This window comes from Temnothorax longispinosus, chromosome 6, assembly GCF_030848805.1.
Source record: "Temnothorax longispinosus isolate EJ_2023e chromosome 6, Tlon_JGU_v1, whole genome shotgun sequence".
In the NCBI taxonomy this organism is placed as follows: domain Eukaryota; kingdom Metazoa; phylum Arthropoda; class Insecta; order Hymenoptera; family Formicidae; genus Temnothorax; species Temnothorax longispinosus.
The window spans coordinates 15,985,012-16,010,433 of NC_092363.1; the positions used below are offsets into that span (position 1 = coordinate 15,985,012).

The 25,422-nt window shown below is 41.9% G+C and overlaps 1 protein-coding gene across 3 annotated transcripts in view; it reads right to left on the reverse strand.

Annotated features, from left to right (window-relative positions):
• The window catches only part of LOC139814497 (uncharacterized), a 74,604-nt gene that overhangs the window by 17,192 nt on the left and 31,990 nt on the right, over positions 1 to 25,422 (reverse strand). Inside the window, exon 2 of one of the 3 annotated variants that reach the window (XM_071780784.1) lies at positions 22,660 to 22,732. The gene's annotated coding sequence lies outside the window, so the exon portion shown is untranslated. The other 2 variants (XM_071780786.1, XM_071780785.1) reach the window with 2 other exon arrangements.

A 25,422-nucleotide genomic window follows, 5' to 3' on the forward strand; every position in this document is an offset into this window, starting at 1 on the left:
ATTAAATTCAACCTGTGTATACTGAGAGGTGTAAAGTTAAATTCAGACTAAAATCTTATCTCAAAAATGTTTTCTGTCTTTTCTTTCTTTCTTGCAAAAGAAAGGCGAACAATAATTTACTGATGACGATCAGCCGTAATATTCTTCGGACGGTTTGCTGTGTGTTCGACGTTTAACAGTACACCATGGCTCGCGAAACAAAACGAAACGCGCTCACGCTACAGAAGTATGCACCGGGTGTATTCAGTGGCGAACGATCACCGACGAGACGGTGACAAACAGCGATACCGCTGGAAACGTGGAAACTGGACGGCCGCCGTCGTATTGACAAACGACCTAACGCCCGTGTGGACCGTTGCGTTCGACGAGATTCGAATTATCTCTGTTGGAGCTTGTCAATGCAAATGCCATACCTACATTCAATTACCGCTCGTCACGCTCCGATCAACTGCCGGGCACGGCAAACCAGGTACTCCGCTATTCCACGAGTACGGTTTCTTTAGCCGCGCGCTCAAATCCGCGAATCTGCCTTCCGTTTTACAGCCAAGTCTGAGCTTGCAGAAGGATACGAGACAATCGCGGTTCTCAATATCGTAGACGTAATGATAGTTTTATACAAGCGTCTTTGAGAATATTTATATTTCAAATATCATAGCTATTTTATTTAAGATCTTAGATGGCTTTTATTTATTTATTCATAATATTGAATTAATCCAATTGCTCCATAATACTTGGATATTTTACTGATATATTAAAAGAGATAATGAATTATTTTACGTATTTCTGTTTCTAGATGATGTCATTGTAGGATACAACCCGATATGACGATTCATTAAGGGACGTTAATTAATGAGTCGCGCTATCAACATAATTGCCTCGAGTTACTAATGTCTAACGTGTTTAGGAAATTAAATATGAATATTTGCCTACGTCAAATGGTAAGTATTTTTACAATCTCATAGCCGTACTTAATAACAATTTAACTGAATGAGAATTTATTATGGGATACAATGATATAACATTATAACATGACCGTCTGACTAGAGACTAGAACATCTTATGTCACGAAATAAAGTAGTCTTTAATAATCGCTGCAATAATAACAACTCCAATATTTTCATCAAATTTCCGTTAATATTATCAAGCACAAAAATTAATAAAATCTTCTAAGGCAACGTTATACTCACTTAATCTTTTATATTTTGAAATAAAAAATTCCTTTCCTCTCTCCTCGTAAATCGAATACAATCTTTCGGCACAGTGCCACGAGTTGCAATCGATCGAAAGAACCATCATTCACCGCAGATCCTGACTAGTCAATTCCAGCACGACACTCTTCGTTCCTCGATGACTCTCGAGCTCACAAACGTCCCACCGACACGTGACAACCCCATCAAAGCTTGATGGGTTTTACAGAAGACCACAATCAATCGATGATAACACTGCTGGTCCACGCTGATCTTCGAACCCAAGCACGAACACGTGGTAGCGAAAACGAACAATTATTGCGCGGACATTGCGAAGAATTATTGCAGATTCGATCAGACAATCGTATGTGTAACAATCGTAGAAAAGTTACAATTATCGTTCACTCTTGAGCACCAGAAAAATGACAAACGGATCACCAAATAAAATCCAACGCACCACACGTATCAGAACAACGTTCGAAGAATCAGACTCTCATGCGTTCGCCGCGGTCTATAATAAAAATAAATACACTAGCTAAGGATCTAGCACCATTGCTGATCGGTGCGAATTCGATAACCTACGATCACGTGCGGATACCGCGAATCGTCGATAAAATCGTTGCAATAAATAGCAACGTCACCAGATCTCCGATCCCAATGCACGCGAGCATGTGTCACGGCGATCGACCAATAACATCCCGCTGTTCAATGACCGCCCACCCAAAAAAAGCTCGTGCCATACCGTACGAGCGATATTGGCGCGTGTGGTCCGGCTTGAAAACCGGTTCGTCGGTACGCTCGATTGGACAACAATACACGAAGAACGGCAGACCGGGGCGCTAGCAGAAGCAGCAACAACAGCAGCAGCACCAGCGATCGTGCCGCGTGAATACTACACCACCCCCTTGCCGAACCCCTCCGCGTCATCCCTGCCAACCCCCTTTCCCACCTACACGCCGCATCCGCCCTGAATGTATTCCGTCTCGGTTCCACGTCGATCTCCTCTCCTCGCCATCCACGAATACCCCACTGGCACTCTCTAACTCGTTCCCCTCCCCATTTCTCCTCTTCGCCCCCTCTCGCGAATGGCCACCCCTACTACGTGCCGTAGCCACCCCTACGCTGCCGTCGAGGGGGGTCGTACGTGCCGTGAGTAGGGGGCGCCCACGGACAGAACATGTGTAACGCGCAGCCTTGATTACACGCGGGCTTGTAAAAATTATTATTATGGCCGCGCGCAGCGTTCCACGCCGCACTGCACCGACCGAATGACGGGGCACAGCCGGACGGCTGATTTTCCGCGCCCTCGTTACCCTTGATTCTCTTTTCGTCGTAGCATTCAAGCGGGTTGATAGATCGGATACGCTAAAAAGCGCCCAACATTTTTCTAATGATATTAATCCTATGATTCGAGTCGCAAAAAATTCTTTGAAACAAAATTAATTCTTCCTAGTTTTGTTCCCTAATTGAACATTTTACAGTTAATCGTGATCGCGTTGATACATGGGATACATTTCTCGTGATTAGAATAAGAGATTAAAATAGGCTAATTCTACGAGAAATTATGATACATATATGTAGGTATGCGCACAATAAAAATATATTATTGTATTAAATATATTTTGTTATGATATTCAAATAATATTTATGCAACTTCGTGCATAATATTAATGCAAAGTCTGGAAGAAATAATTTGCTCATCGCGTGGACTATAACTGAATACATAATTTACGTATGAAGCTAAAAACATCCCTATTATTGCGTATAATACTCGGCGGATAGCTCGAATCGCGTAATGAAAATGCATCATTGATCGAAAGCTTGGTGAAACAACGTCGTTGAATAAACGCATACACACGACATACCCACATCGATTCCTGGTCATTGGGTGGAAGGAAAAATATCATTACATAGCATTCCGTGTCAGCGAATCAAAGCGGCAGCCACTCATCTCTACCTCGTAGAAATAATCGTAGCTTATCGTTATATGTACAATTATATCTCATGTACATATATAATATTATTATTAATTGTATTAAAATAATATCTTTTTCAAGATCTTTCAAAACTAACAATATATGATGTTTACACGATTAACATTGAACGAAAGAACAATTTTAAAAAGCTATAACTGGCACGCAATTTTCTACAATATTGTTTATAAGATCGGCTTGAGACTTCCGAAATTATAACTTGGCTTTACAAAAATGACATTTTCCGACATGAACGCCGATCATGTATTATGTCCGATCCGTGGGTCCGATTTGCGACCGTCGGATACAACCGGCTTCCCTGGTTTCTGGTCGAAGTGGGGCTAACCGCAGAATCGGAGGCAAGATGGCAAAAGTAAGTCGAGAGTCAAGGGGCGGTGCTGTGGCCTGACCAGCCCACTGGCGGCATCCGCGTTCTCTTCTCCCTGTAAGAGCTAAGATCGCCGGAGAACTCCCATTCTCGAAGACACCAGACGGCTTTTAACTCATTCATACGTATACTACTTCATATCACAACTACAATTTCATAATCACGCGTGTGAGAAAGGAATATGTAAACACAACACAAATTTCTATATAAAGCGCAAAATTGAACTACGATCTCTTTCGTTTCTGGAAATGGATGATTTAAATTCTAATTTAAGTAATTCTCATCTTTCTCATCTTCATCTATCGCTATCGGGTTAATCTCAGAGAATTTTGATCATGATATTGAGATACAGTCAGATCGATTGATAGTATAATCGAGGGGGGTCGAAAATAATCTTACAGCTAACAAAAAAGAATTGAGATAGTCTGGAAGAGCGAACGAATTCGATATCAAGGAAGTCGTAGGACCTCGAGAGAGAAGAAGTCATTGACTTCCAAATTGCGGGGACGAACAAAATCCAAAAATCCTTTGGAACACTTCGTAAAAGGCCAGAATAAACATTTCCTGAATGGTTAGTAGCTGCATGGTGTGAGAGCGAAGGGCGGGTAAAGGGGGCTTGCGGTTTCAGCGGGGATGGTTGCAGACTCCCGAAGAGTGAGCAAGAGAATTGTAGAGTGGGTGGTGCACGCGCGGTAGAAGAAGACGGCTTCTCGAACAACTAAAAGTAGTTACTAAAAGCTCGGCAGATAGAGAGAGAGAGAGAGAGAGAGAGAGAGAGAGAGAGAGAGAGAGAGAGAAGAGGAAAAGGGTGTTATTCTTCGTTAGAACAAATATCCAATTCTTTACGAACACGAACGTAATGTTGCAATGTATTCAACGAATAAAACTTGTATATAGGGAACTATCGTAAAAAACGGATATAAAAACAAGAGTCTCATATATATGAACTAAAGAAACTAATAGCAAAATTTTATATTGGCAAATATAGCATATATTTAACGTCATGGCATATACGTAATTGTGTAAAAATATATATCCGGTATCTTTTTTATCTATTTGTAGGTATATTGAACGTGCTAAACATGTGTTGAGAGATTTTTCATTGTGTGCCCCATCGCACAATTAGACGATAGCATCTTACGATAATTAATATGATACGTGTTTAATAATATCTATACAATTGCACATTATGTCATTTTTTATTTAATTTTATATTTGGTATAAATAAATTTTTTTGCATCCAGATGCATTCCCGGTATAGAACGCAGGAAATGACGCTTTCGTTCAAACCTAGGTACAGAGATGGCGACACGGAGGCACTTTTCCATCCATCCTGATACGGGTTATACGAGTATACGAGTATTCATACAAGGCTGCATCCGACACGCGCCATTACGGAAAGAGGTGGTCTCTCACGCCACTTTAATAAACAGATAGACACATAATCCACTGAATTCGCATAAATATGTCTATCGAAATATTAATTGATAAGTGGCCGCTAATATTTGTCATAAAATCAATCAAACCAAAACTCCGAAATATCACAGAGAAAAAAACAAAATTTTGTAAAAAAAATTTCGTAAAAAGCCTGCTAATTACATTTTAAGAAATAGTAAATCTCTAATTGTAAGTCATACGGAAACCAATTTTTTATCAACGAAATTCAATCTAAAATATCCATCGACATATATAACTTTTAATTCTGTTTTATTTATTAAACTAAACTCGTTAAGCTTGTACGTAATTCTTGAAAAACGCAAGTGAGACTATGCTGATAAACTCAGTAAATATTACAAATTACTATCAAACTGAAAACAGAAGATTAAGATATATTTGTATCAGCTTAGGGCAGAGCTACGCAATGCTCCGCGAGTTTGTAACGCTCAAATAATCATGACAGATAATCTAGACTCTCGATGGCTAAACCATCGAAATTTAAACGCCTGCGAAAGGTTTACTTCTCCGCAGATTACCGGGCGGGGCGCGCATCCGGCGGTCAGGTACACCCCAAAACCTCAACAATCCGACCAAGAGTACATCCGATGCAATCTGGACCGAGCCAATGGTCCCGCTTTAACGTCACCCGTATACGTACGACTTTGTCGTTCGGCCCCAGCACGCGTGTAACAGCGCAAGCGACAAACCCGAGCGACTACCGTGCGTGGAGAAAGAGAGGACGATTAACGGGACCACGTCGGCAGGGTAGCCGAAAGAGAGGAACGTGAAAGGGTGCGAGGAAAAGCGAGGGAAAGAGAGAGTGACAAGGCGAGAGAGAGAGTCCAGTGTTTTGTTCGCGCGCGATGGACGCGTCGCCATAGCGACCGGCGGTTGTTTATTATTGCGTCCAGCGGTCGTAGGGTGGTACAGGGCGGTTTACGGGAGGAAAGGGTGCGGGGCCCGCGGGGGAGCGGCGGACGGTGGCGGGCGGGGGGCGGACAGGGGGAGTCAAAAGGGTTAGGCAACGCTGTAGAGGGAATCGAAGGGCGGAAGGACACGAGAGAGAGAGAAAGAGAAAGGTATGGGATAGAGGGGAACGCGCTAGCGTTCAACGAGGGAGTGGCGGCCGACCACACGAGGCCGAAAAACACACTCTCCACCAAACCTACCCCTTTCTGCACCCTCCTCCCGTCGCCTCCTCCCGGTGGTAATGAGAGTTCGATAAAGCGCCGTTACCAGTGTGTGACGTCAGGCGAGTTTTCTCTCTCCCTCTCTCTCTCTCTCTCTCTTTTTCTCTCTTTATCCTTCGCTATCGTGTTATCTTTTTCTCTTCTCTCTCATTCTCTCTCTCTCTCTCCCCCACCCCCCTCTTCTCTTCTCTCTCTTCCCTATTCTCTTTCTCTATCTTTCTCTTTCTCTCTTACTCTATCTCTTCGTCGCTCGCTGGAAGTTTTATTGCTCGTTACCTTTTTCGACCGCCGTTAGCGGCAAAGTCGCGAGGTGACAGAAAACGAAAGCACGGAAACTTCGTGTCCGTTTTTTCCACAACGATGAAAATGTCCAGGCAGATTGATGTGTCATATTTTTTTAGGGAGAGCATAATTTTCATTGATATTATTGTATCCATGTCATCAGAAGAAGTTCGCGAGTGATGGCACTCGATATAACAGTCTAATTGTTGATCGTTGATGGCTGATATTAAAATGTCTATGCGGATTAATATCTCAATACTCTCCTTCTAATTTATGTACTGATTATGAAAAACATCTAGCTTAAAAGAAACTTTTTAATAATTTTAATTGCAAAATTATTGAGAGAAATTAACTGCTCTTTTACTAAAAGTTATATTATTATAAATAACAATATTTTAATATAAAAATTAATAAAATATTGTATCTTTTTTTTCAAAATAGTAAATCAATCAATGTGCCATTACTTCAAAATTTTTCATAATACTTTAAAACCTAAAATAATACGCATAAAATTTGAAAATATCTGTGAAAAAAAAAAATCTCGTAAAGAACTTCTGCTACTTTTTTATACGTTCGAGAATTTTATTCATACGGTTACTGACATTTTTAGATTTTCACGAGCTGCTCGACACGTTTGATTACGAGAAGTAGGTTTTTCTGGAAAGTGGAAATTGGCCGCGTGCTCTCTCCCACTATGACCGCGGTGGAGTCGAACCACCGAGTCGGTGGATCGATCGATCAAGCCCTAATTGATCCCGGACTCTCAACGCACCTGTTCGAATTCGCGTGACCCCACATCCTGACCCCGTGAATTTCGATTCGCTTTGTACCTTGTAACCGGCCTTTAAGACGCGTGCTAATTAAGAAAGGTATCCCACCATACAGCTGCCGTGGAATTGCAGCGATACTCGGAATTACTAACCGGGTCGTGGAAACGACATAAGGCTGACGAATACGCAGACGGTCTAGACTCTAGACTGGATGCCAATAGAATTACCTTCGTCTCTCATTATGCCTCATTAATCTTTGTGTCGATAAGATGGCATTGCTTAATGCAACGAGACGCCTTTGTAATTATATGCATTTTTCACATCTTATATGCGAGAGATCACTTATTTACAGAGTAATATTCTCTCAGATTCTTAATGATAAGAAACGGCATCATCATTATTATTACGTACATGTTATCACGAAATCACCAATACAATAAGTGTCGTCCGACATCTCTTGGACGGTAAAACGTGCGAGTTTACCAGAGACGCGAAAGATAACGAGGAATACGACTGCGGCGCAGGCGGTTAGATAGATATACATTCGAAAAGAAAAATGCCGACGATCGGAAGCGCTAACGATTTTCCGACGGAGGAAGGTCTCCGGAGATGGCTACGAGAGACGGGGTCAGCACCGGAAGTCCGGAAGCTTCCTATCAGCGCCTCGAAATCTGTGCCGTCAGCTCGACAACAATTCGACTACCTACATGTAGAGGTTCACGACTAAATGAAGCGAAAGAAAGAACAGCTCGACCAGAAGCTATCTGAACTAAAAATTTTCGTGTTAGTTGAACCCATACGCATAAACTAGTACATTGCAAACTGATTTGATTTCTGGTCCTAATGAGAAACGCGGGTATAAAATTATTTCATTAAAAATGCAATGAAATCGATTGATTCGCCATTATACAATAATGATGAGTGAATGGAATTGGATGGTAAATCGGATCTTGCATTAAAAGCTCACTCACTGATTTATTTCCGCTTACATTGAGTTGCTCTCATATTTCGATAATCTATTATATTATTATAAATAATTCTCACTTTTCCAAAATAGAATTCTGTGAAATGTTTGCAAATAAAAAATGTCTCATTAAAAAAAGAACTGTAATATCGAATGCAATATTAACTGGACTTGATTAAATTAATTGACGGCTCTACTTGGTATGAAACATCGCAGCTTAACAATTCTGAAATCTAAATCAGCGGCATCGTTCGATAACCGACCATTCCGCCGCATACGCGCCGTCAGAAAGCAGACAAAATTTCTTCCCAACACTCCTCTGGCCAGCGAGCATCCGCTCACCTGCTCTCAGTTGGCGATAATTTACTGTTTTTTCGGTTGTCGATTCGACCGCTCGGCGCTAATTTACATTTACGAGCGAGATCGGCTAATTGCCGGTTAACCGGTTGGCCGAGCGCGGCGAATACCTGGCTGCAGTTTGTTCCCTTCCAATGTAACCGTTGTTCTCCGTGAGAACGAAAGGGCGCGCATAAAGGGCACGGACATTAATTACTAGCCATTATTTTCCTACACTTACCCCGACGTAAACTTCCGTTCACTGAACACGAAGCGAAATCAATCAACGCTTTTATCAAACGTACGAGATCATCGGTCGATCTTTTGAACAATCCTTTCGGAAACGCAATTTTGACGTTTTCTAAATTGTGCAAAAAAAAATGTAAATAACTTCCAGCAGTCGGTGACAAAAAATCGCGAATTCTTTTACCTATTTACCAAGCTTTTACATATCTCGATATATATATCCGTCGACGGCTTTTTCCCCTGAATCAACTAAACTTTCGAAAGTATATCGTTTCCTTTCATCCTCTTTGTACGCGCAAAACGGCCCTTCGTTTAACTTTAATTTCCCCGTGCTCGTTTGCGCTCGAAAGCGCGGGGTCAGATAGGAGAAGACAAACAACCGTGTGATATGGAGCCCGTAAAGACCACCAAAACGTAAACCGTGATACAGGCGCCGCTGGACCGACTCGCCGCCGCAATGTGTTATCGTCGGTAAACGAGTCGCTCTGTCACTTGCTATTCGTCTCTAATTCTCCCCGGTCCTGCGCTTTAGGAAGATGAAACTTTAATTTCGCCCGCCCGCCGCGCCGGGGTCGAAAACAAAAGCAAAAGGCCAATTATCACGTCCGCGAGTGTGATGTCGTGCTCGATTCATCGGCTCATTTATTTCCAGCGTTTTCACCGTTATTCACCCGGCCCGTCTCGTACTAATGCCTCGTTCGTTCGTCCTCGCGCTCGCTTATGTTCTCGCGCGCGACTATCGCGCGATGGTCGATGTGCGATCCAATGCATTTTATCCCGCACGCTCTAATGGACGTCGATTCCCCGTGGCCATCGTTGGGTACGGTTTTCCCTTTGATTTCGGAACCTCTCGCTCAGCCAAATTTCATGGGCGGGAAATTTTTTGCGCACAGGCCCTGATACAGGCATAAACCTTAATGGGTTAAAGTCCATCGGCGTGACTGGCTAGGCGACGGGTTCGAGGCATTAACTAAAAACCGAACCGAACGGTTCGCCCGGCGTGGCCGCGATGCGATGGAACTACGAGGGCGATAGACCAGGGGAGGGATAACGGGGGAAGGATGCTGGAGGGCCATGACAGGCATCGCGCTCTGGACCTCGTTGCAGCGCACCGAGCGCACATTGTGTACGTGTACCCAGCTCGAACACACATCGCTCGATGCTGGAAAATGCCGATCGCTACGTTCATCGTCCCTCATGGCTATCGACGATAGTCAGTAGTGTCTCCTCTATCGTTTTATAAGCCGAACGTTTAGCTACATTTATTCTTGCAATTGAATTATTGTAATATGGAAATAGAATTTCATATAGATTTATCGAGATTGTGCGTTGTGCGTAACCTGTTATAATTAATGTGAAAAAGTAAATGCTACAGTTCCAGGCTCAAAAATTAATGTCATTTTATTCGTCACTAGGTACTTCCTATAATAAAAAATGCTCTGAAATATCAGCTTGTATAGAGACCAATCCCAATTTCAATTTTATTATATCGCTTATTGTTTTATCTTGTATATAATTTGTGAAAACACAGAATAAATTTCAGAATAATTCGAGACAAACTTTCTTTCTCTCTTTCTGTATCTGACAACCGATATATCTTATAATCCTACACACGTAAATCACTGACCTGCATCCAGGCCTCAAAATCCATTTATGCCTAACACTGACCTATTTTTATGCGGACAATATCTCCACGAAATAACGCTATGAAAATCCTCGCCACAGAATAAACGATAAATTACCGGCCGGAAAACTAAATACCGACCAAGCGCTGCCGACCGCATATTCGGGGGCAAAAAAAAAAGGGAACAGGAAACCCGCCCAGCCTCACGCGATTCACTCGTATACAGCATCTGACAACGAGAGACGAAAATCATGCGCCGTCGGTGGCCAGCGTGTGCAGGGGCGAGCGATCGTTGGATCCGCGGAATCCCGGTCGATCCGCTCCAGGGGATACGCTCGCTCGCTCGTTCGCTCGCTCGCTCACTCACTCGTTCACTCACTCCTCTCGAAAGCCGGAAGTAGCCGTGAAAAATTTTCCCGTCGACGTGTGGTGGCCCGTGTACGAGGCCAGGACCGCGCATTTCGCGGTGTTCGGGGTGTCGGGGGTGGTTCACCAGAGAGTGTACCGCGGGTTGGGTCACGGTGGGATGAGTCCTCAGCGGTGTTGGACCCGAGCGCGCGGTGAGGCAAGGGAGTGGTGTGCAGGGATACCGGGGCAAGGTGAGGGCAACGCGGGGGTAAGCGAAGCAGAGCGCTCCGAGCGGTGAGTGCCGAGGGGGGTATCGCGGGGGTGCGCGGAAGGAGCGAAGTGGCAGTGGTGGTGGCAGTGGGTGGCTGACGGTGAGGGTATTTGTTGGCGCGAGTGGCTAGCCAGTCGGATTACCACCGGGAGGGTGATTCGAGGGGGGTGCTCTCGTTGGGGTGGCCGCGTTCGGTTGGGATGGGGTATGGACGGCGGCGAGGCGAGGCGAGGCGAGGAGGCTGGGTGGGTGGCTGGTGCGGCGCGGCGCGGTATGGCGTGGGTCCGCGCGCGAGCGGCACACACAGTGGCACTCGACGAAAAATGTAGCCAGAGAGCGACCGCCGCTGGAAAATTTACACGCATCACGAGGGCGAAGCTGAATGGCGAGGGTTAAAAGAGCATCGCTAATGGCTACCGCGTCGGTTATTTTGTGGATTTTTATAATACGACTGGCTGGGTCCCTCCTCTCTCTTCGTCTTTCTATCTCTTTTCTCCCTCTCCTTCTTCTTCTCTCTCTCTCTCTCTCCCTCTCTCTCCCCCCTCCCTTTCTCTTTTTCTTTCTCTATCTTTTCTCCTGTTGACCTTTTGCAAACTATCATCAATTTCCCGAAACAGTAGTTTTTCTTTCACAAAATAGTCCCCTCTTCTCTTCTTTCTCTTCTTTCGTTCCTACCTCTCTTTCGAGCCATTTGAAATTTTGCAGCTGAAATCGCGCGGAATTAATAATTCCCTATTAAACTGTAATTCGATCGATCGTCCCGTGCGATAGAGTTATAATTACAGTAAAGCTCGTGGAAAGATAATTTTTTTTTAATCAGTGATTGCATATCGTTTGTCGAATATATGTACCTACCGTTATTATCGCTCCACTCAGCCACAAAGTTTATCGATAGAGTTAGAGGCTTCAAACTGGTTTTTATCGCGACCGTTTAAATCGGCTATTTAATCGAATTTCTCACTACTCAATCTCTCATTAACTAGAATACGTTGCGTTCACAGAAAACAGATATAAATGAGTCTGTTTTCACGCTTTTCGAATTTCTGGTCTTACAGAATGAAATATTTCGAAAGGAAGCGAGCTTTCCTCTTGCCGTTTGACTTGCCCCTCGCGTATCCTTGCGGAAACGCCGGTAATTAACATTACCTCTCGACGTCTCTCGCGTAGAACCGAATTGTTATTTCTTCCTGGCAACAAGTGCTTGGCAGTCGGATGCTTCGCACAAAATTACAAACCGGTGAAAGTAATAATATTGCCACTTCGTGATATGATTAGAAATAATTTATCCTTGCATCTGGTATTGAAATTTAAAATGCGAATAATGGTAAGTTATCAAGAAATACTGAGCAACAGCTCGGTCTTTACCGATTTCACGCGCTATCTCGATAAGCGATAAACGGTGGCTTCACGCATCAAACCGTGTGCAGGAAAATAATTTTAACCTATCAAAACCTCCGTCGAGCACGCTTGGCGGCGGCTCCGATTTCACCACTTGAAATGTACTAGATTCAAAGAGGCGCGTACGCGCGTGTACGGGCCGAATCATTTTGAACGTATCGAAACCCTTGTCGAGAGCACGCTCGGCGGCAAGCTGGATTTCATCGCTTTCTACATGTTTACCGGGGCAAGGTCGCTGGACGAACTCTCGGAGACGATTCTAGCGCGTAGTTACCCTTTTACTCAACGATCATGTAACGCTAACCCAGTGAAATAGATAACCATTTCTGGTTGATACCGTGATGGGCATCACGGAGAAAGAGAGCGCAGGAGAGGAGCGGGGAAAAGGGATTGAAGCGAGGGAGAGTGAGAGAAGGCACGTGAAAGAGCGCGAGGCGTCCGGCAGGACCGAGTGCGCGTACGGATCTACACGTAGCAGGAGTACAGCCTGACCGAATTCGTCCATATATCGTGGGGCCAACAAACCGACCGAATCTCGACAGGACGGATGGGTAGGCCGCGCGTTTTCACCGTCGCCACTCCGCACACGCGGCCACCACCGCGCCACGGCATCGATGAGAGAGCGAGAGACACGCTGTACTCACCCCCCGGTGTATATATGCGCGCGTGCGGACGCTCGCCGGTACTATACGATTTCTCTCGTAACGCGCGCGCGGCACACCGACGCACCGCGTCACACCGGCTACGAGCAACGAAAGCTTCATCCCGCAAAGAGCGATAGAGAGAAATATAAAGAGTGTGCGCGCGAGAGAGTCGAGACGGAGAGAGAGAAAGAGAGAGAGAGAGAGAGAGAGAGAGAGAGAGAGAGAGAGAGAGAGACCGGGGGAGGAAAGAGAGAAGAGAGAAAGCGCGCGATACTGGCAGTGCAGCTCGGCACTCCGCAAATTTTCAACCACCACCCACTCGACCACCACCCACTCCACCTCGTCTCATCCTCCGAGCCTCACTTCCTCCTACCCGCTAACCCCCGACCCTTCCTCTATTCGAGCTCGTTTTTGCCGCGTCCACCGCCAGATCAATGGGGTTGCTAACACGGGTAGGTATATATGTCCGCGTCCCCACCGCCCCTGGTCAGTTCAGTCCACCCCCTCGCATACCCCGCACCCTTCTTCCATTCCGCGAGCCCGTCCGCCCGATCCCTCGACCAAGCTCTCTTCCTCCCCTCAGGCACCCTCGCAATACCTCTCCGCGATTCTGTACAGGGTGATTATAAGTATCACGCAACTGATACTGATGGACCGATGAATGAATCAATTGTTCCTTACGAGGAAAACCAGAAATCGCGGATAGAATTTTCGCACGGAAGAAAAATTATACGAAGAGAATGACTTTTCTCTAATGGTATAAGAATAAGATAAGATATTACAATTAAAAAACTCCTGCAAAAATTTAAAATAGCTCATCGTTCGAATTAAGTAAAGAAACAAGAACACGCTGCTTAATAATTTGACGATTGAAAATTGTTTTATATTATTTTATAAGCTTCCTTATTACAAGAGCATCCATAGAGAGATTTATTTTATCAATGATATTTTAATATTTCTTACATCGGCTTTTATGAATACCGGCCTGTACATTTTAACAGCAACTTGTGTATTAAAGCTATGACTTTTTTATCAATCTGTAGCTCGGTGAGTCGCGACTTGCGAACCACACACGACAGTCGGACAAAAGGATCGATCGATAATTCTATTTCGGTTACGGACAATTACGACTGATTCGACCGCTAATCAACGGCACGGCGAGTAGTTTTCTCCCCAACAATCCGACAAATATCCTCGAAACCATCTGAAAATGTTATATAGATCACTGTGTCCATTACTCGCGCGACGCCCTACTTGTACAAGAACAGTGCCCTAGAAATACTAGACACAACCAACATGAGAACGATATTTTAATCACTACTACTAATTAACGTTATTAAATTGTTATTGAGTTATTGGTTTTAAAATACATATAGCTGTAAAAATGTCCAATTAGATTAATTTTGCTATTAAAAAAAGCAGATGAGTGGTTCGATTAAACATATTCCAGATGAATATAATAATTGGCAGCGAAAAACGCCCGCGGCTACCGCTTTCAATATCGCTATTTTCATAAGAGAAAAGGCACCCTCGCAAGAGTAGCTTATTAAATTCAGGAAACTTAAACACCACCTGTTGAAGGTCTTCGGCTGCCGCAGTGTCGTTCCGAAAACGCCCGAGAGTCACCTCTGTGCCATACACGTTAGAAACATTTTTCAAACGAGAAATCACCGAGCGATTTTATTCGCAGCATAAAATCGTGACCGAGAGTCCCACCGATTTGGCCGGTGGCCAGCCACTTGGAACGGACAGTCACCATGAGTAAAAATGTCTCGTGTGGCTTCTTCTCTTTTATTCTTTTTTTTTTACCTCTCTCTGGCCGCCAAATTAGTCGGCAACCATCATCGGTGTCGCACATGTGATCGCCAGTCCAATCGGCGTTCCGATTCAGCGGCTCGTAAAACAATACGCGACTGATTACTCGATAACTTTCGCACGACCGAGATAGGAAGTGAGGAGGGAGGGAAATGATGCAGTTGCAACGGCTCTCAGCCGAGTCCGGCTTTTGCGATTCATACGCAATGGAATTACTGGTTTACACACGCCGCTGCTACCGCCAGTGTCGCATACGAATGCCGATATATTACATCACGAAAGAGGATTACGAAACAAAGTGTGTGCGAAAATAAGATTCTTATTATATTCCTATTATATTAAAATAATCTCTTTGGCTTAGTTTTATCAATTGCAATTTATACTGCAAGCAGCAGAAATTAGTACAGCGAAAACTTTCCAGTAAAATATTGTAAATATAACAGAAAAAAGAAAAGTATGATGTAGCATAAAACGGAGACATAAATATGTATAATCAAGATGTCAATGAAAAAGGAAGCTAGTATTAAAGCATAATTATAGATATCCATGGAAAAATGCTCCATCTGGCATTAGTTAAGCACCATCTCTTTCAGATTACGAGCCACGCGACCGGTTTTTCTCGCGGTAGCCCAGGGATCGAGAATCGAGGGTAACAGAGACTTAGACATGCCTCGGTTGATCGATCGCAGAGCTTGAAGAGGTCTACGAAGAAGAGCGTTCGACAGCCGTAACACGACGAAGGGTGCTGCAGCGGGAACGGCTACTTCAAAGTCTCACCGGCCCGAGGCGGGGCGGGGTGCGGTCTCGTGGAACCTAAGAAATCCCAAAACATCTGTCAGGTATCACTCCTCTCAGTACCACTGTGTCCGCGTTAAATCAGGTGAGCGATTCGCACAAAGGACGACGACGCGCTCCCCTCTCGAGTACTCCGCAAAAGTGCATCGTCGCGGAAATGTTCTTTCTTTGTGCTTTTCTTTCTGTCATCTACGCCATCAAGCAAGAAACATTCAAGAATAATGCTAATTTTTCTTTGTTAATAAAAGCTTTCTTTTATACGTAGAATATATTAAGAAACAAAGAGCAAACAATATGTTATGTTAGATATTCTTTGTTACAGAGCCTAATTAAAAAGTTATGATAAAAGATAAAATTATAAAACGATGCAAAAATATACACCAAAGTAGAAAGTTTTACGTACCTACTTTAAAAAGTAATTGCGCTTAAAAAAAATTTTAGTATTTAAAAATATTTTTTAGCGACCATATAATTTATAACAATATATTATACAATGTAATATTTACTTCACTAATTGAGTTCTTTTTGAAAGATCTATATGTATTTAAAACATTTCTTTTACAGCAATAAATCTTCGAAAACATCCTTTATTTGAAAACATACGTTTTATTTTAACAATGAATGATTTACGATGACTAGTTTCTCTCTCTCTCTTTGGTACTATACTTAAAGCACGTTCCCATATGTAGTTGATGTCCCCTTGCTGTGAGACTCATCTTAATCTCGTCTTTCACTGAAAGACCATCTCGAGAAGCAAAACTTGGAATAAAGACATACAAAGATCTTAAAATACGAAAGTTTCGATTTTACAGTGGTTATGCTTTCTAATTTAATGTAAGCTATAGCCTAATCCGATTTGATCACCGGCACTGACTTCGTGAAAAATACGGGATGGATTTTTTCCGACGTTTATTTCAACGCCGTTTACACTTGCAAAACAATCATCGAGCTTTTAGCTGAATCGCAAAAATCCGCCAACTTTTTCCTGACACAATTTTTCCGCGACGTTACTTTTATCTGTTATATATACATATATTTTTTATCAGATATTGCGTACGAAAAATTGCAGTTAATTAAGCCGCTAGAATTATCGTTTACAACTGGCAACACGGATTTACGATAAATCAAATCTAAAGAAATTCCTGCGAGATCGTGTTAAATACGAAAATATCGTTTCTCTGATCATTTTCGTCCAATCTCCGTGAAATTCAATCGGACTTTCCAGCGTTTCATAATTGCGAAATAATTCTGATTTTTTCGTTAGACGCGGCAAAGATTAGCTAATTTTTTTAGGTAACAGATGCACGCTGTCGAGATGAAATATTGTACATGATTTAATTCATCTCGTAGAATACGATGCATAACCAGATTGATCGAATGGCTATCGTAGTCGATCATGTAAAAAATTCATGCGCGTGTACACATTTAGTGACGCGCTCCAAAGTCGACGTGCATCTGCTCCTCTTCTTTCTTTCTCTATTCCTATTTTTATTTTGAAGAATTCATCACTGAACGAGAGAAAGAGAGAGAAAGAGAGAGAAAGAATTGCAGCTAAACACGATCTATACGATTAACACGTCAAAATGACACAAAAGCGGTCTTGGGATGTGTCATGGGAATTATTTTCTTTTTTTGTTACATACTGCACCGGGGATAAGCGGACCCCTCCGATTATGTTTGCACACATGACACGTTTGTCTGTGGGGTACCATGATACACCGCGCGCCCCATCGTTACGACAGACCGTTTTTCATTTTAGAAAAGGCATCGAGAATAGTTGAAAGAGATTCGGCAAATGTTTGCGCTTCTTCAAGAGTCCATACTCCATAGTGATCCACTTGAAACCGGTGGAGACCACAATGGCGCTTGTGATGTAATCTTACCCGATTATTTTGTCATCCACTTCGCATCGCACTACGTCTTGCTTGATCCAAGAAAAGAGTTTAACTCAAAACTAAATATTTTATTCAACCTACCAAATCGGATCTTCTAGGTAAAAAGAGTAATCTCCTTGTAGTGTGTAAAAGAATTCTGTGGGAATAACTATTTCAGCAAATATTTGGCTACTCACTTTTCATTTCAGATCGAATAGGATATGCGGGACGAAGACAAGGAGCAAATAAAGGGTGCATATCCCCCAAGAACCTAAGTAAGTTCGTCAAAGCCACTCTCGCCAATCGATATTAGTCGAGAACGAAGGTGAATTATAAATCGGGCCGAGTCTTCAGACTTCGGGTTTCCCCGAAGCGCCATGAAATATGCAACGGTCTTAGAGGGTAGTTTCGATCCGGCGCGGCGGGGAGAGAACGAGCGTTAAAATGGAATTAACACCACCGTCCGCCCAAAAGTCCCGGGTGAGAATTCGCCCTAAACTATTCGCGGCGATCATTCGACCGGATGTCCTCTCACGTTCACGTTCAGAAGAGATTGACATATCCTTCGAGCGCCTTTCCGTGTCCTTCGATAATAAACGTAATTGTACTAGAGATTGATAATTCGCGCGGACTACTACGTATACGGATTACATCTTGAACTCGTTATTATTTACGTAGACTGTGTATATTTATGCCGAGAGGATAAAATAATTTCGAGTCGAGCTTTCCTTCGGCTGAAATCGCTTTAAATCCATAACCGCTAAGCCGCGTCTCATTAGTGTTTTACGCGAACGCCAGTCCGCGCCGCATTTTACGATTCTAATGATGGCCAGCTTGTTGGACCGAAGCGCAGCTACTCTAATAAAATAAATCATGCGCGGTGTGGAGGGAGACCGGTGCTGCGAACAGCGCTGCTGGTTCAAATTAATCCCATTGTGCCTGGATTTGGTCGGGGCGCCAATTAAACGGATTATTATCGTTGCTACCGTCATTACTTTTTGTAAAAACACTCCGTTGGTCCGAACAAATCACAAAATTTTAGATCACCCGTATTCTCTTTCTCTTGAAAACGAATTTCGCATATCGTTGCGCAAGATTAGATTTGTATTTTTCAAACGTTTTTATGTTTTTAAAGAATTTGCTATACACTTTCGAGAAACACATATCATGTTTTTTTACAATGATAAACGACCAGACATGGGATAGGATAGAATATAGCATTCTCCTGACAATATGATAAAAAGAGATATATAAAAAATGTGGAATGACAGTCACGTTATCAAATTAAAAACAGTTGAGAAAAATAGGAAATATGTGTGTGAAAGACGTATCTCTTTCTATTGTATAAAGGAAATTTTCATTCTGCCGCAATGTGTGTGTGTTAATCGATAAATGCCCCATACTTTGACTGCCTCTAATCTAACTAGATAGTACCGAACAACCTGCTCAGACACATCGTCCCTAATTCAAGCAAGCCCCTGCGTTCTCAATCCCCGCGTTTTCGAAATCTCGCTTCTACCCGTCACACGTGTGTTCGCGTCCCTCGCAAATTCTCGACTATCACAGTTGAGGTATACGATGGGTCATGGTGAAGATGGCTACCGGAAATTGCTGGGTGACCTTACTTAGGAGTTAGCGCTAGAACTTAAAGGGACGGAAGACCGTCGAAGGGTTATCGCATCGCCCAAGGCTCGAGGAGGGCACGAGCATTAATGAGGCAATACCGAGAGAGAATCTAACTCCGTTCCATCCCGACTCGATGAGCCATCCCGGATTACATTGTCTTCGGTCTTACTTGATTATGAGATAGTCTCTGATATAATTCTCGTAATACTACTATATACCATCATTTAATTAGAAAAAGATTCGTTAAAAAATTCAGATAAAACACATTAAAAATTTATTATAGGTACAATAATCTCTCTCTCTATTGTTAGAAACTTTTAATTAACTTTTAATTACTTGGCGTAATTTTCGCGCGTTTTATTAAATAAAACGTACCGTAAATCGAGCTGCGATGATATAACGACAATAAGCAGAAATATATATTTGACATCTCAGCTCGCGACGATGACTATCGGATTTCTAAGCTTCATCAGTACCACGTGCGTCATACTAAAATTGTTCAATCAAGATTTGTCACGTAGTACCGATTTTCCACACATATTGCATTCTCTCTTTCCCTCTCTGCCCCCTTCTCTTTCTCTTTCTCTCTCTTTCTTCAATCCACTGCTTTCGCCCTACATCCACTCGTCATAGGGTTCGTAACAATACTAGATAAGGGGCTGCAAGTAATAATGCCCCGGGGCATCGATCATGGAGCACGAATGCAAGCGTACGTTGGTATATAGTATTTCAAAAACAAGACCTAGTATTGTCTTCAAGTTGAGTCTAAAACTCTTCGATACAATCTACAGTCGAATGTTTTTTTTCTTTGACATAGCATATATATTTATCATAATATAATATATGTATATAACACAATATACAATTACTTTAACTTATCTTAACAGATGTTGCTATAATCAATGAGAAAATAAACCGTGCGGAATGCAAATGTAAGTCCGACAAATTCGAATAAAAGTGGGTATATCCAAATTTTTAAAGCTGCCACGAGAAAAACTCTATACCCATACGAAATCAAACTGATGGAAATCCACGCAAATCCAGGTAGATTGAAATAAAAATCCTATCTCCATCTATCGGGATGTATAGGACTTTACATACTGGATTCTATTCGATGTCGTCCAGAATTTTATAGCGACGTATTTTTGAATATTAAACGACGCAAATTTAAGGGGTCGCGTTGTCGGAAACTCGGGCCGCGTGTCACAGAATCACGCGAAACAAATCTTCGTATACATGTACGCTCGCAATCACATTTATTATCTAAAGAAAAAAAGATCTTTATACAAAAATTATCCAACTATGAGATAAAGTGACACTAACTATCTAAGTTCTGTGTTGTAACTATACACGCGAAACGAGATAATAGATACAACAAGTTACGTCTCTCTGCCGTCGATGTACACTATATGAAGATGTATATCAGTGAGCTATGCTGAGCACAAATGAATCCGTTTGTACATATATATATGCCGGTAATATGTGTACGTGTATGAGGGTGCGTAGACTGCGTAGCGTCCGAGGGGTGCGTCTCGAACACGTGACGCCTGATTCATACACAGACTGCTACGGAATCAATTTGTAATCTTGACTCGAATTAAGGACAGGAGGAGAGGGATGGAACAGCACGGTGAGAGGGTAAGAGGGTGAGAAGAGCGGGAGAGAGAGAGAGAGAGATACAGAGAGAGGTATAGATGGAGATACGTTTATTGGTAAGCGAGTCTGGCATTCGGTCCGAGAATGCGCTACGGGTATACTGGAATCCGGACTGTCTCGTGTTGAGGGCATTATAGTCGGGTTGTAGGTTATTAGGTGCGCCGGCTAATAGGTACCGATATAGCGTATTAATGGCAGGTAACCGGACGGTGATAATGGGTATCAAAGGACAGGGTATCGCAGAGCGATGCGGCCCGATGGGACGCGAACCCGATGGCTTTTACTTGCCGCGTTTTATGGAAAAATATGGAATAATGCCATTAACCTGACGCAATCCGGATCCACGCGTCCCTAATGCGTGTTTGCGTTTTTCGGACGGAGCGCCGAGAACTTCCATCAGCACGGTTGAACGTAAATCCATGAAAAACGTGTAACATCGTCGAGTAAAATTTAAAGCTTACTATAGACAAGTAAAGTGCCATGAGAGAGAGAAAGGTTGCAAATCTACTAACCATCCTGCACCAATCAGACTGCAATGTCGAACGTTCGAATATGCACTGTGCGGAGAAGAAGAATGTGCGAGCTCGTACACCGCGATTTTTCCTGACTCGCTAGTTTTGTGAAGAGAAAGAGAGAGAGATAAAGAGAGAGAGAGAAAGCGCGATAGGAATGCGTCGCATCCCGTAAGATCGTACATAACTCCCCTTTGTCGCGCCGTACCGAACTTAACGTACGAGTGCGCTCCTGACGAGAAGAGAACTAGCGAAAGAGAACCGGACGAAACAAAAGGACATAGCGGTGGCGGGCGGACGGGGGTGAGCGCAGGGGCAGAAAATGATCGGGAGCAACGAAAACGGAAACAAAAGCGACGCGGGGAGATACGGCAGTATGGCGACGCTTCCGGTTCGCTCACCGCACACAATGCACTCTCTCGTGTTAACTTCTGTGCCCCGTTCTCTCTTCTCGCCGCACGCCACCTTCCCCACCATCCTTGCATCTCTCGCGCATCGTATCTCTCACCTATCCTCTCGGCGAAAGGTATCCATCCCCGCGAAAATTCCGCGACTCTGATATGCGACTCCAACGTGTTACGTGAGTCGCTGTTAAGAGTCGAAAAGCCGAAGTCGCGCTTCTTGTTACCTTCACGCAACAAACGAGCGATACGTTAAGTATCCCTGAATTCTCATTAATGCACTTCTAATGGATAATTATGATCTTGTTATTTTTCTCAAGTGACAAGTAATAAGTTACCTTATTATTTTATCTCGTGCAAAATAAAGAATTGAGATACATAATCATGTCTGTCGCGTAACTGTAATCTTAGAAATATCCAAGACAATCGACGCTGACGATTTCGGTATTAACAAGTCTCTATCGACATTGACCGACGTCGTATGAACCTTTCAGAAAATCCAAGCTACGGCATTATATGACATTTGACGCGAGTCTCTATAGTGTCTTTGACACGGCAGGCACTAGACGATATTAAACCGGAGCTTTTGCTGGGCACTGGCAAGGAAACGGAAGCCTAACATGCAGAGAGATGTTTTAAGAAATTAGTTCTCGTTGTTATGAATCGCAGAATGACGCGATCTTACAGCTTCGTTTGACTTTCTCGTCGAGAGTGGCGTTATTAATTACTTCGTATCGTTAGAGCCGAGACCCTACCGCGCGATAAAATAATATTGTGTTAACCCTTTACCGCGCGAATAAATTTGTTCTAAGTTTAATTTTAATTATCTAATAAAATAATCTAATAAAATCGAAGGATATGACCATCCATTATTCAAACTAAATCCATTATTATATAGAACAATACCGATGGCAATACTCACGCATTACTTTATCCAGATTTTCCGAACAATTCTGACACAGGATGAGAAAATGGCAGGAAGTCCGTGAGCACATCTAAAAATGGAAAAAATAAGAATTACCTGATGCTAATTTTTCACTACACGCATCATTCGCCGCGCCGCATGGAAGCCTTGCTTAATGTACAAACTCAAGGACAAACTTAAGTATAATGACATTAAAATGAATGAGGTAAATTTCTAGCCAATACATTTGCATTATCTCTGGAAGATCGTTTTGCAGACAATATGTGAATAGTTTAGTTTCGATTTCACCAAAAAAGTTACAATAACAATACTTTAGTCAAAGTGACAATGCAAATTCAAAAGCAGAAAAAAAGATAAACGATTTGGTTTTCCCAGAACAATCGTGTAAAGTGCGTAAAATAAACATTTTCACATACGTTCGCAAACGCAACGCGTATAAAACACGCTGTTCATTTATTATCTCTCGCAAAATATATCCATTTTAATGGACTTCAAATTAGCGCGCTTGCATTATACGCGTTGTCCTCAATGTACTGCGCGTTTTAAAATGACTTCATGTCCAAAGAGCTGCTCATTAGACACTCAAACCAAAGTTTGGCCGATACTAATTGTAAGACTGAATACTAGAGATTAAAGCATTGAAACATTAAGTATTAAGTTTGATAAAATAAATATTTAATGCTATAAAAAAATACTTTTTATTGTTGTTAATAAATATAGATATTGTTTTATCAAAGCTGAAATAAAATATTTTCTACGCATTTTCTGTCGCCTAATTTGCCAACTTCTTGCTACATTTCTGTTTTCGCGTGTCCATAATAACAAAATCAAAATTCGTTGAAATTATCTGTTTTGAAATCTAATTTATACCGTCGGCATCGAGACTCGTTCAGACACTTATTGGTAATATAACTGATCAGAAATAAGGACACTATCGCTACGCTTAAATCCTCACGATATAGAAAATAAATCCTTCTAGGAATAGGAACCGACAAGAATAATGATTGTTGTCATAAATCTCGTGTAGTACATAATCAGCACTTATTGACTTAAAGTATTCATCTCTGTTCGAGATGATAGAAATTTCACTTTTATAATTTGTTCATTTAAATTAGTCCAGAAAGGAGTAAAATTAACTTAAAAAAGATTAAAATTAAGCATTATTTTATGTAAAAGTAGGTCAAAAGAGCAACTGAAAAACCTCTCTCTGTAATAAATCTTCCGTAGCTACCCCTCAGTGTTCCATACGTTATCCAATGTTAACGGCATTACCCCCATTACCGGTGTTGCACGGACCCAATTGTACCCTTCACTTGCCTCCTTTTTGCCTTCACAAGAAACTTTAATCGATATATAATTTTAAAGCAGGAACGTCTCTCTTAATAATAACCTTTTGCTGGAATTTATATGTATGTAATTTGTCTATGTATACATTTCTTCATTGATCGTGATCGAGTAGTCAAGGAAAGATAGATTGTTTATAAGAATTTATACTTATTTTATAAATTTCAAATGTTATTCCCCATTGTATGTCGTTAATCTGCACTTTCAATCACAAATAAAAAATCTTAATATACTAATTCTCAATTTCTGGGCTACAATTTGGGATCAATTTTTCCTCAACAAAACGAGACGTTAAATATATGCAATTATAAATCGTATTCGATGTTTAATACATAAGATTTTCAAATAAAGAAATCTTAATGCAAGTTTAAAAAATTGTTAACTTTATAGAATAATCTAATTATTTTATACAAATTATATATAATAAATATAATATATAAAATAAATATAATTATATATATCTATATATATAATTTATATAATTTATATTATACATTATTTGTTAAAATAACTTTCGTAAAATAATTTATCGTAATTTTATAGAATTTACTTTAAAATTATTTTATTGCAAACAATAGATCTTTATAAAAATTCATAGCTATTTATAGTAGATACAATAATATATGAAATAATATATAATTAACAATCAAATTATCAGGATGCTAAATATTTATATTTCTTACATATAATGTAAGAACACATTTAATATACTCTCGTATACTAACAATAAAATATAAGCAATGAGAGATCACACACACACACACACACACACACACAATCTCCCTTTATTTTTCACAAAATCTAAAAGAAATGGAAATTTTTAAAAATAAGTTAATGATGAAACAGAAAAATGTTGCCCATAATATAATCCCACTGCCAAAAATATAATCTAGGACATTTCTTATATTTTGTTTAAATTATATATACATTGCATCATATTTGGAAAATACCCTCCATATTTAGAAAATTATAAATAAATCGTAGTGCGCGCGAAATGTCATTCGGTTCACCGCTTGGACAAGACGCATTAGCCTTGGAGGTCAAGAAACGCGTGCAGCTGCCGGACCAGATCACTCGTGCGTGGTGGGGTAGTTTGAACACGTGCGCGTGAGAATTTACGTCGTCACGTAAGCGTGGCGTAGGTGGCTCGGTTGGTGGAAAGGTAGTGACGAGGCCAGCATGACGAGGAGAACAGAACGTGAAGGCAGAGAGACCGAGAAAGGAAGACAGATGAAGTAGGATAGACAGAGATGATAGAGAGACCGAGTGAGGAGTAAGAGAAAGGAAGAGAGATGGAGAGATGGAGAGATGAAGAGAGAGAGAGAGAGGAGAGAGAGAAAGAGAGAGGTCGAGTGGATACGTTAAGGAAGAGCGGAGGCGCCAAGCCACCCTTCGCGCGAGCCAGGCAGCAGGCAG